General features: G+C 47.0%; 1 pseudogene; it reads right to left on the bottom strand.

The window, feature by feature from the left end:
- Positions 1–1382: 1382 nt before the first annotated feature.
- Positions 1383–12617, bottom strand: LOC125353678 (annotated as a pseudogene).
- Positions 12618–13515: the final 898 nt, after the last annotated feature.

Genomic DNA, 13515 nt, shown 5'->3' with positions numbered 1-13515 from the left:
TAAAACCAAACAACTACTCAACATATAAAGGTCAAAAATTGACCTCTCAGTGGAATACAATAGCACAAAAGCTATGTATGTACGTTCAAGTAAGACTACTGTCGACATATTGTCTAATATCGACATTACATTTAAAGCCCTAGGCGAATTTTCTTGGGCGTAGGCCACGTGGCTACTGTATATGTTCTTGGTACATTGTATATCATATATATGTCTACCTGACTTAGGGAAGGGAAAAAAAAAACAGGGTGTAAGATATCACAAGAAATGTACACACTACCCTACTATGTAACTGTACCCTTTTTGCACAACACCTTGTCAAAAAATTTGTGTTTAATTAATAAATTAATTAATAAAAAAATATATACTGACGGCCAGGGTCACGGCTCAGACTCGGGAACTGGAACCGCATCCGTAAAAAGCAGGCTGGCCGGCCAGGGCTGTAGCCCAGACTCTGGAGCTGGGACTGCACGCATCTGTGCAGCCCTGTGTGCAGCCCAGACTTGGGAGCTAGAACTACGCGTATGTGTGGCCTTCCAGCCTGGTTATAAGGCAAACATCACAGTCAAACTTGCCACATGCAGGTGGCCAATGAGGATACAACACTTACAGAACATGCTAGGCCGCACGCAGGTGGCCAATAGAGTTACAGTCTGTCTCATAGTATCTGTTTGGACCAACCTATATTCTAGTTAGAATTGGCGCATAGATTTGACGTCAGGTGGATACACCCACTCTGGAGGGCACAGGTTCCCTAGAACCTTCCAGCCCTCAGGCTGGAACTTATCATAATAAGCTTATCATAATAACTTATCATAATAAAGGGGAGCTTCCCTGGATAGGGTAGGGGAGATTTTAGTGAAGATCGTGTTGGCTTCTGCTCTAATCTGAGCTGGAGTCAATCTGACGCCCCTCCACAGTTAATGATGGCACTGGCCAGATCTGACCTCCCTATTACATCAGCCACATTGCTAGAAATAAAACGGAACTTGTTGGTTAACAATTCAAAGTTCCCACAGGTCCCTCCCTGATCTAGAGGCAATAAATACAGTGAGAACAGCTGATTAGAACCCAGGCTGGCCTAATATCCAGGCTCATCCACAGCAGGGTGAACTCAGCAGCTTCCTTGTCACTCCGTGCCTCAGTTTCCTCATAAAGTTGAGGAAAGAGAAATTGAGGAGGGAGCAAATAAGGAGCCTTACCATAGGACAGGCCTTGGGAAGGGTGGTGATACAAGTCTTCTCATTACTTGATAAAAGCTGAGATGAACTTTGGTCCCTTTATCCCAGCTGTCACGACAATGCAGTAAGCACACCCTGTGCTTGCACTGATGGAGAGAACAAGCGACAAACCAGTCACTGAGCATGCACCCAGCGGCCACAGGGACAGGCTGCTGCATACCAGAATGCAAGCAAATGCTGAGCTGAGGAACGTCATCAGGGCACATCCCCGCGCACACATAATGAAGAAATCAGAAAACAAGAGTGACTAAAATTTTAGGTTTAAAATTTTTGTATTGCTTAAGGAGGCAATTATCAAGTGTCCCAACAGCCATCTGAAGACAATAGTCCTGGTTATTAAAAATCACAAAGTTGTACATATGATCACCTCCTTTGTGAAAATCATGCTCATTCTGTCTCCAGGAAATAGGGCTGTCTGCATAGCCTTGAACTGACAGCCAGCTTGAACTGGAGCCAGCTCGGTTCATCAAAGTAATGACTGAAAAGAGATCATCCTTAACAAAAAGGGAGACTCAGGCATGCTCACATTTAAGTAAAAACTCTATTCAAGGTGTTCTAATGATCTTAGAGTTTAGAATTAACTTATCCAAACTAGCAGATGCAGAGTGAGTTCCTGAAGTTATATTGTAAGTTCCATAAAGATAACACACAACACACAAAGTCACAGTTCTCACCCTAATTCTGGAACATTAAAGAAGACTCAAAGAACCATGATAGGGTTTCAGTTCAGAGTAGAACACTTGTCTGGTGTGTACAAGAGTTAGATGCTCAGTGCCACAAAACAAACCAACAAAGACGAACCCAAATCACAAAACCCTACCCAGGGTAAAAGGGTGTTTTCCTCCAGTTAAGAGTAATGGTCTCAGTCTGGCTAGTGGAACGTCACAGGGTAATTCACCAAATTCATAAAAACCTGCCTTCTTATTGTAGAAATCCAAAGTACTAAACTAATAAATATAAAAATGGATATTGGGTTCAAAAAGGTAAAACTCTCCCAGGCACAAGTATCTCAAACTTGTAATACAGCTACTCCGGAGGCTGAGATCTGAAGGAATGAAGTTTGGAACCAGCTTGCGCAGAAAAGTTTTCAAGACTTCATTCCATTTAACCAGCCAAAATTGGGGTTGGAGGCATAGCACAAGTGGTAAACTGGCTGCTGAATAGGCAAGCTGAGTAACATGAGTTCAAACCACACTAATGACGAGTGACAGGGGAGTGGAGAACAATGAAGAATTTTAATAGTAAGACAGTTTAAAGACAGAAAACACTAAACAGGATAATTCTCTGTCCTCACAGTAGATCCCATGTACACATTTTATTTATACAGCAGCTCTTCAAATGACTAAAACAACAACAAAAACCTCAGCATTCTATTTAACACTTAGCATACGGTTAATGCTGAGTGACTCAAAGAATTTCAGTGCTGGAACAAGTCTTAGATATGTTTGGGCTGATCAACTCTCTTCTACCCTATTTCTGTCCACACCATGTCAGATTGAACATTTTGTACAACTCCAGTACTAAAAATTAACTGTAATTCATCCCACAGAATTCTGCTCTGTTTCTGAGTGATGTTCTAACTTTGCATTGAAATGGCTCAGGGTGGAGAAGCAGGAGAAAGAGTGGCTTCTCTGCTCTGAGTCTCTGCCTACCTTCTCATCAGAACAGGTGGCTCAACCTAGCACATTCCTCAGCAGAAATTACCAACCCATTTGAAATGTAACATTTCTATGCTTGATCCCAAGCCAAGAAGAGGGGCCTGCCTGGCTTGTGCTCAGCATGCCACCATGGCACTAAAAAACCATGAAAAAGGTGCTTACCACAGCCGTTCCAGCAGGACACAGATCCTCTCCGGAAGGATGAGGCCAGTGATGGTGCACAAGCAAGCTTTGGCTACCACTGCACTTGGCTGGGGACAGCAATAGTTGACACAAAATTATTAGGCTCGTTATTTCTATCACAGAGGAAAAAAAGAAACAATATTCAGAACTACGGCATAATCACATCCTAAGGGGTACATGTCTAAAAAAACAAAACAGCAGGCCGGAGCTCCACCCAATCCCCAAGTGTAAATACCTATAGGTCTGTATTACAGAAGACTGTTCCCAGCTGATCAAAGAGCTCTGGGGCAGCCCAGGACAACTCTGGCTCTCCCTTTAGCTTGCCGCTCTGTAGCACGGGGCACTGCAAATCACTCACTGTGCTCAGCTCTGCTTTAGGATGATGCTTCTGAATTTGGTATTTGGAAAAGTATGCCATCATTGTTGACTCTTCTGCACTTTCAAACACACAAACACAAGACTGTGTGAACATCACAACTCAAGTGAATCCCTGGAAGTAGTCCAGCTCCTTCAACACCATGGGAAAATGGTAGAACTAACATGGCAGCTGTGCAAAACTGTGTTCAACTAGATCATTAAATCTGCTATCTGCTGTGTGTGCCACACTTGTATAAACACTTACCCGCTTTCACATTTTTCTTGGAAACATAGTGCTTTCAGACCTGCTCCGTATCACTTTCACTTGCTCCGATAAGAATGTCTCAACTCTATACACAAAACCCATGTGTGTGTGAACATTAGTGAACTACAGTATGATCTGCACAGGGAACACAAGAGGCAATGAATGACAGCTTCCTCCTGTAAACCCAGGAAAACCTAGTGTTTCTTTTCCACAGTGACTGTGTAGGCAGCAACCTTGGGAGCTAGGAACAGGACCCTCCAAAGGCCAGCACAGGCCTGCTTACTCACCAGTGTCACAAGTTCTGTCTCCTCCTGCAAAGAGGCAGGCTCCTTGCCCAGCAGAAGGCTTCTTGAGTTTGGGGTTCCATTCCATGATGGAACCTTCTGCATGCGCCAGCATCATGGACCAATTTTATGTCACTGTGGGGACTGGGACTTGGTGCTGCTGCAAATGCCAACTCTTGTGTGATGGTTCATTTCAGGCATCACATTAAATGGAGAACAGGTAAAGCACTGCCTTTGGGAGTGTAGGAGGCCGTGTCCACAGACTGGCATGGCAGTGATGGCTCTTGATGGAGGTGGGCATCATCGGGCCGGCTGGGGGCTCAGGACAGGAAAAGGGGCAGAGGAAAGGGGAACTTGATCTTGTTGGGGTTCTTTCTCTGACCCGGCTCGGATGCTTATTTCTTTCTCTCTTATTACCCTCCATATCGTCCTCTCCCCTAACCCTCGATCTGCAGGTAAGTTAGAGTGAGACGTAGGGGTCACTCCGGCCTGGCGTGCGTGCGACCTACGTGGTAATGTGACCGCTATCCTTCCCGGGGAGCTAGCGTACATAGACCACGGAGTAGGCTTCTGAGAGCGAACTAACTTTATTGAGAGAAGGTCAAGGGGAGATGATTCCGAAGGAAGGGGGTTGGCCAGGATTCCGATAGGCCAAGAGCTGTCACTTGACCTCCAAGGGGCTGCCATCACTCTGAGCGCGCCGAACCAGGGCGGGGCTGGTAGGCGCCGGGCTGGCTGCCGGCTAAGTTGGGGGTCTATTTGCCCAACCGGTTTCTCCGGATTCCAATGTAGAGAGGGTAGAAGGGCCGCATTCCCCAGCTGGGGGAGGTGCATAAAGCCCCTTCCATCAAGGCGAGAAAGATGGACCCCAACATCTGCCTCTTTTATATTTTTTTTGAACAGCAGGAGGCGCCCTACTCGAGAGCGCGCCATGTCTTAGGTTGCCCCCCCCCATGGGGAGTCTTACCCGTCTTGGGCTAACGCCCTAGCTCTTCAGGCTGACCTTCCTGCCAGGCTGGCAGGCCCGATGAGAGGCCTTGGGGAGAGTGGGATTGGCACTCGAAAGAGAGCCTGATAATTTTTCCCATGCCAGCGGACCTCAGTGAGCAGCAGGTCCTAGGGGTCGAGTGACAAGCCTCTTGGGGTTCTTATATGGCTAAAAGGCCACTTGGTACCTAGACAGCTCTGGCCCATCGCTTACAACAAGAGACCCAATGTAAACATAAGGTAAATGGGAGCATAAAGCAGACATGAGCATAAGCAATCGTAATACAAGGCAAATGCAAACATGAGCAACTGTAACACATGAACAATTGTAACACATGAGTAATTACAACAAGGCACAAGGCAATGGAGGGTCTCTTATCGGGGTCAGTCCACGGAAAACAGGAATTCTGGTCCAGTCTGGTGTCGCTCAAGGTAGCACAGATGGCTCTTCCTTCCCTCGATGGTGAGGTAGAGGGGCAGGTTCAGGTCCTGGTGATGTGGCAGCCAGGATTCTGGTAACTTAACAATTGAGGTTAGTAAACACTTCACAGTAAACATTGCAGCAAGGTGCCAATACCTTACTTATTATAAACATTTATAATAAAACATTAAAGTGTCCAAGTCCTTTAGCTCCTATTTCCCCCCAATGGGGACCCCCGAGATAAGCAGCAAAGGGGGGAGCGAAAGGGAGGGACAACCGTGCAAAATTTCCCTTTGGTCCTTGTGCAAGGCTGTGGGCCATGCTGCCACAGCAAACGTTACTACAAAGGGCGTCAGGCAGGGTCCAGGGGAGAAACAGGGCCGACACTGGGTCCAGGTCCATCGCTGGTGCAGGCAGGTTTTCCCGTTTCTCCTTAGAAAATTCCACCTCGGTCTTTGCTTTCCTGAGAGGAAACAAGGGGAGACATCCCTCAAGGGCAGGTGCCCTTGGGTGGTCATTCTGTTGGACAATATTTTACATCTCTAGCTGGTATCCAGATTGGATTCGGTTCCCCAATAGGGAAAACGCAGGCGAATCCCCTTCCTGCACTGATAATTGGGTCTGGTCCACGCCACGCCCCTGTCAGAGAATCCTTCCACCGGGCCTCCACTTTTAAGTAGGGTGTTTGGCTTGACCAGTGTCTCTGGAAAGCCGACAGAGGTTGGTCCTTAGAGAAATTTAAAATAATCAATGTAAACATCGCTGTCCTCAGCTGGTCCTGGGGGCTTCCCCTCCCCCTTTTTGTTTTAATAATTGATCCTTCAGGGTCTTATTATGCCTCTCAATTATGGCTTGACCCTTTGGGTTATAAGGTATTCCAGTGGTATGTTTAATTTGGAAAAATGCCTGTAAAGGCTTACTGGTGAAACAAGGTCCATTATCTGTTTTAACCTGTAAAGGCAACCCTAGGATAGCAAAACATTGTAAGTGGCTTTCAGCATGCCGTGCTCTTTCCCCGGTATGCAGAGAGGCCCAACACGAGCCAGAGCATGTGTCAATAGACATAAATATATATTTTAGCCTTCCAAAGGGGGCGTAATGGGTCACATCAGTCTGCCAAATTAAGTTGGGTCTTAATCCTCTTGGATTCACACCTGGAGATTGCAGGGGAGGGACTTGCACGAAAGGCATACATGATTTGCAAGTCCTTATCATCTTTTTTAAGTCTTTTATAGGAATTGAAGGAAATCTCTGATGTAACCCTCTCCAACTTAAGTGAGTACGCTCATGAAGCCCTTTGGCCATTTGGAGGTTTTGAGGTTGTACAATGGCCAGAGCTATGATGGTTCCATTAGTGGCCAGCTGGTCAGCCATACGATTACCTTGTGCCAGGTCCCCAGGCAGTCCTTGGTGTCCACGAAGGTGCTGTAAAAAAATAGGCTCACTCCGCTCTTTTAACAGAGACCTGACTTGGATCATCAGAGGAGTGATTGGGTTTCCATCCAACTTGATATATGAACATACCAGGTTGGGTAGCAAATTAACCACATATAGACTATCAGAGAACAAGTTCATTGGCTGTTTAACATGGGTCAGCGCCAAGGCGACTGCGTACAGCTCTTTAAACTGTGCAGAGCCAGTGACGGCTTCAAAGTAATGGGTGTTATCTTTCCCACCGGCAGGGGGCGAGGCGGAGCGCACCACTACGGCAGAGCCGGCTCGCCCACCATCTGTAAAGACATTGGCAGCCTTGACAAGGGGCTTGGTAGAGAAAAGCACAGGGGGTGTCCATTGTAGCCTGGAAAATGAGGTCACCCATCTTGAAGTGCCATAGTGGCAATCTATCTTACCCATAAAGCCCTCCAGGGCACTAGACACACGTGAATTATTTCTCCTGACCCATTCAAAATCTGACAACCGGTAGGGAATAGTTAGCACGTCAGGATCTCTTCCATAATGTCTCAGGGAAGTGTCCCTGCCCTTAATTACCAAGTCAGCTAGCTGGTCTAACTGGGAATAAACCCTGGGAGCTCCTCTCACCGATGTGTGCACACATTGAAGGGGCTCACCTGATTGTGTAATTGCAGGTGAAAAAAGTTCAGATCCGGGGAGGATCCAAAGGCAAAGTGGGCACTTAGGCTTGTAGCGTGCCAGCTGTGCCTTATTTAAGGCCAATTGGATTGTCTGGAAGGCTGTTTGGAGTGATGGAGTTATTGTAATAACATCAGTGGGCGCCTTTGGGTGTGTAGGAGGCCGTGTCCACAGACTGGCATGGCAGTGATGGCTCTTGATGGAGGTGGGCATCATCGGGCCAGCTGGGGGCTCAGGACAGGAAAAGGGGCAGAGGAAAGGGGAACTTGATCTCTCTTCTGGAGATGAAACATTCTGGAGTACATACACACAGCCCTTCTACAATTAATTAAGAAAGGTGGACCAAGCATGAATACAATCTTGAACATCAGAACTCCAGCTCCTCTGGCCTTGGGACTTCAGGATTTATGCCCCTGGTCCCCTAGGTTCTCAGACCTGTGGCCTTGGATTGAGGAACACTAACAGCTTGCCTGGTTGTGAAGCTTCCAGAACTTCCAGATAAGCATTCCTGGTCTCTAGCTTACAGATGTCTGTGACAGACTTCTCAGCCTCCACACTGTATGAACGGTTTCTCCTAATGAGTTGGTCAGTGTTTGTCTCTCTCTCCTAGGGTGACTGCTCTACACATGGTGACAGGTCCCACTGTTAGGAATGAAGTCCTTTGTCTTGAACAAGAGTTGCAACTTTATTAGCTGGCAGAAAGAATCTCAGACTTCACATGGTTCCTGAAAAGCTCTGAAAATAGTCAACAGGCTTAGGAACAGAAAGCCACATAAACCTCACTGCACAGAAGGCATCAAGTGACTGAGACGTTTGTAAATCTCTCTGTCTTCCGCCTGCCACATGCTTCAAAAAGAAGAGAGACACAGAACTAGGACCCAGGGAAGCAACCTTGTTTGGCTGTGACCAGAAGTCTCCCGTGAGAAGAATGTGCGCATTTCCACAATTGACCTATGTGCTTCCCCAACCCCCAAAGAAGAGCACTACACAATCATACTTTCTCATGACTGGGCCAGTAGGATTTGTAATTAGCCAAAGATACAATGCCACATCAGTTTGTTGAGATGAGAATCTCACTAACTTTTATGCAGGCTGGACTCAAAGCTCAAACCTCTCAATCTCTATCTCCTGAGTAGATGAGATTATAGGTGTGCTCTAACATATCTGGTCCCTCAAATACTTCAAAATACTAAAAACTATACATTACAATCAGGGGATATGGCACATGTCTATTAGTCCAGCATTCCAGAAGCTAAGCCAGGAGATCAAGAGTTTATGCCACTGGAAATAAGTTCAGGCCTGCCTGGGCTACATGGTAAGATCCTGCCTCAAAAACAAATAAATAAAAAAATTGTGAGAACTATATGCACTGATATAGAAGGGCACCTGTGATATGTAACTCAGGGAGAAAGAACACTGAAAAACAATGTAGCATAATGTAATTTATGTGTAAAAAAACTTTTATACATATTGATAAAAGCACAGTAAATGCTGGAAGAATTAATATCAGTGTTCCTTAAAAATTTTTTTAATTCCTTTTTGCCAGTCCTGGGGCTTGAACTCAGTGCCTGAGCACTGTCCCTGGCTTCTTTTTGCTCTAGGCCAGCACTCCGCCACTTGAGCAATAGCGCTACTTCTGGCTTTTTTTTGTTTACGTGGTGCTGAGGAATTGAACCCAGGGCTTCATGTATGCTAGGCAAGCACTCTACCACCAGGCCACATTCCCAGCCCCAAAGTGTTCCTTCTAAGAATGGAAATAAATTAGGAGGAACTAGAGACTTTCACTTTACTCTGTATAGATCTGTCTGACCTTTTAAAAATTATTTTTTATTTTCTTTGGGTAATTCTACAAAGGAGTTATCATTAGTTTGAGCTTCAGGATCAGCACAAAAATAAGTGATTGAATGAATGAATACAATGTTAACATCACCCCAAACCTTGAAGAAATAACCAATGCAAAACCAGAGCCAACAGATTTTTGATGAAATTGAAATGCCTTTGATCATATACATATACATATACATATATATATATATATATATATACACACACACACACACATATATGTCTATACCCCCACCTCAGGGAGGTAACCAACCTGAGCCTCCCAACACTCTGTCTCTGCTACAGGCAAAGGAACAATCTCCTACCGGTATCTGCTTAAGCCCACAGTTGCAGGAGACAGAGTTCCTGGGAAATGGAGCAGAAGGCTATAAGTAGGAAGTACAGAGGTGGACCACTGCTTCCACCTCTGTGTGGTGTGGGACATTCTCCTGTCCTAACGATCTTTCTTTTTTTTTTGTTTTTGGCCAGTCCTGGCACTTGGACTTGGGGCCTGAACACTGTCCCTGGCTTCTTTTTGCTCAAGGATAGCATTCTGCCACTTGAGCCACAGAGCCACTTCTGGCCATTTTCTATATATGTGATGCTGGGGAATTGAACCCAGGACTTCATGTATATTAGGCAAGCACACTTGCCACTAGGCCATATTCCCAGCCCTTGTCCTGGAGATCTTGAAGACAGTAAAGCACAGTGGTAGGGGGTCGGGGGAGGACTTTGTGTTTTCAGATCTGTCTTATAGCCTTGACCTCTGGAGTTTAGATTTGGAGGCAATAAGTTAAAATCTAACTTCTTGGTTTGCAATTTGGAATTGGGGCCTCTGTTGGGGTCCATCTTCCCCCCTAGATGGAAGGGGCCTGAGGCACCTCCCCCAGCTGGGGAATGCGGCCTTTCCATCCTCTCTACATTGGAATCCGGAGAAACCGGTCGGGCAAAGAGACCCCCGACTTAGCTGGCAGCCAGCCTGGCGCCTACCAGCCCCGCCCTGGTTTGGCGCGCTCAGAGTGACGTAGCCCCTTGGAGGTCAAGTGACCAGCCCCTTGGAGGTCAAGTGACAGCCTTTTGGCCTATGGGAATCCTGGCCAACCCCCGTCCCCCGATCATCTACCCTTGTCCCTTTCTCAATAAAGTTAGTTCGCTCTCAGAAGCTGACTCCGTGGTCTATGTACGTAGGTAGGAAAACGGTCACATTGCCACGCGGGTCGCGCGCACGCCAGGACGGAGACGCCCCTACGTCTCACCCCGACAGACCTGCAGGCCGAGGGTTGGGGGAGAGGACGATACGAGGGTAATAAGAGAGAAAGGAATAAGCATTTGAGCCGGAGCAGAGAAAGCAGTCCCAACAGGCCTCTATTTCCTTTTGTAGTGTGGGTTATTGTATTAGTTAAAACATTAGTCACACACACACGTCTATATGTATTTCTGTGTTATTGGAAAGACTTGATGTTAAATAAGAATTAGTACCTGCAGGGAACTTAGAATTTGCTGGGTAACTTGCAACCAACATGTCATCCAATGCTGGGATCCGGTCTGAAATAAGTGCAGGAGTGTATGTATTAGGTAGCTATTGCTGCATAACAAGCTACCCTCAAATTTATTTAGCTCATAATTGGGCTGGTCAGCTACTGAGATGGAGCCAAGCTGAGCCATTCTGGTTTCTTTCCGATTTCCATATGTGTTGATACATAGCTATAGTCACTGTTTGCTCAGAGCAAACTGAGCCAGCCTAAATTCAACTTGGGACAGGCAGATGCTACCTGTTAAGAGAACAGCTATGACGCAGGACAGAAAATAATATAGAATGGCTGTTGTTTGTGCATTCTTTTTTTTTTTTTTTTTTTTGGCCAGTCCTGGGCCTTGGACTCAGGGCCTGAGCACTGTCCCTGGCTTCTTTTTTGCTCAAGGCTAGCACTCTGCCACTTGAGCCACAGCGCCGCTTCTGGCCGTTTTCTGTATATGTGGTGCTGGGGAATCGAACCTAGGGCCTCGTGTATCCGAGGCAGGCACTCTTGCCACTAGGCTATATCCCCAGCCCCTGTTTGTGCATTCTTGCAGACAAGGTTCATACAACGGTACCAAGTCTAGTCTGAAGCCCCACTGAGACTATGCAGCTGGGCTGGGAATCATGCAGGTAGGGTCTGCCTGACTTCAGAGCCTCTGCATCTGCACTAGACAACACTGTGCATGCCAGGTCCTACGAAGTTATGGAGAGGGAACTATTTCCAGGTGGATATTGGTTGATTAGAGATAAGAATCTCACAGATTTTTCCTTTCTGGGCTGCCTTCAACCACAATCTTCAGATCTTAGATGTTGAGAAGCTAGGATTCCAGGAGTGATCCATCAGTACTTTGCTCGTATTTTACGTCTCCTCCTCCTCCTCTACCAACACCACCACAACCTCCTCCTCCTCTTCCTCTTTCACCATCACCTCCTCTTCCTCCTTCTTATGTCCTAGTCCTAGATCTTGAACTCATTGCCAGACCCAGGTATGCAAACTTGCTCTCCCACACCTACTCTCTATGGCTCTAGCACTGAAGCTATTAGCACTTTGATCTACCCTAGGGCAAGGACAGAACATACCCTGCTTGAAGTCAAAGGTCTGCCTCTGGGGCAGTTCACTTTCTAATGAGTGAGAGCTGGTTGAGTGAAACTGCCCACCCCACCCTACCCCACCCCACCCCAAGCCTGGTAGAGTAAGGCTTAGGGAACTTACTCTCGTGCAGCGTGACCAGCAGAAAGGAGCTTGCACCTCACCCATTGTTACCTTTTCCTTAGGGCTTTCTAGAAGTTGCAAGGTTAGGAAAAGGTTCTGTTTCTGGAGAAAAGGGGGCTGTCGCAGGCCACTGGGTGTTTGTGGCTGTGGGAGGAAAGTCTGGCACAGACAACCTACCTGGAGCCTCACTGAGGGGAGAGAGAATGATTCTGGCAAAAAAAACCTGTGCCTGATTTAGCCTCCAGTGAAAACAGAGGTGCTAACCCTGCCCTCTTCCTGGTCGCTGTGTTAGTTCTAAGCACTGAGATTCCTGTCACTCTCATCTAAAGACACCCAACAGGCCAGATGGGCACGCCCCTTGTGTCCTTGCCCCCCTGTGGCCCTCAGCTTTGAACGCTGGAAAAGTGAGTGTGAGAACTGGTCACTTGGCCAGGCATGTCTCCCCTCCTCTTCCTGACTTGGAAGAACTAGGAAGCAGCCGTTGGTACACTGGGGGACTGGTCAGCTTCTCCCCCAAAGAGCAAGAGTCATCTCTGTCCTTAGGCTGCCATATGCCACAAGAAACTGTTATGTCCATGTCGCGAGGAGACCACCAAGAAGACCACCAAGAGCCAGATGCTCCAAAATGCAAAAGCAAGGCTTTATTCAGGCGAGCTGCAACTCGGGCCTCATCCTACCCACTGACACAGCGGAGGTTAGGAGGAAGGCCACGAGCAGAGTTTTACATGGGTATTTAAAGGAAAAAAATCACAAAGTTACATAAACCAGGTGCAGGCAGGATTGGGGTGTGAGGACAAATCTGATTGACTTGGGGCTAGGGGTTCTCTAAAAATTGGTCTGATGACATTCCAGGGTGGTCAAAAGTATCTGGAACTTTCCCGAACCGGTTGGGCCACCCGGGAAATGGGCTTTTATGGCCGGTTGGTTTATTCTTAGTGTTAGGTCCTCTCCCTGAGGGCTCCATGTAGATGCCCCCACCTCATTAAGTCTCCACCCAGTTACCTGGGGAACCTGCAGACCTGGAGGCAGTTACCTCCCCTTTCCCTGAGGTCACATCCTAATCCACCTGGCCACACCCCTTGCCCCTGCCCTAGATATAAGGCAGGGCTGGGTGGGGTCGCGCTCTCTCTCTCCCTTCTCTCTGCTTTCTTCTCTCTCTTCTCTCCCTTCTCTCCCATCTCTCTCTTCTCTATCTTCTCTCCGGCCATGGATCATCTCTGCCACAGGCCAGCAGTTCAGTAATAAACTTTCTCTCCTGCCTGAATACCGCGTAGTGTTCTCCTTTACCGGCTACCTACTTTAAAAAACCTAACACTTAGCTTAACACAAACAACAAGATGGTTGCAGTTTCAAGATGGAGTCGTCCTAGTCTTTCATTCCCCCCTGGACTTATGGACATGAAGCACAATCCTGTGTTTCAGGCTGTAATCTAAATTCCAATAGCTTTTACAGTGGGGCCCTGACCTCACAACTCC

The sequence above is a fragment of the Perognathus longimembris genome, chromosome 6 (assembly GCF_023159225.1).
Source record: "Perognathus longimembris pacificus isolate PPM17 chromosome 6, ASM2315922v1, whole genome shotgun sequence".
Lineage (NCBI taxonomy): Eukaryota > Metazoa > Chordata > Mammalia > Rodentia > Heteromyidae > Perognathus > Perognathus longimembris.
This window is presented reverse-complemented; position numbering and strand designations above follow the sequence as displayed.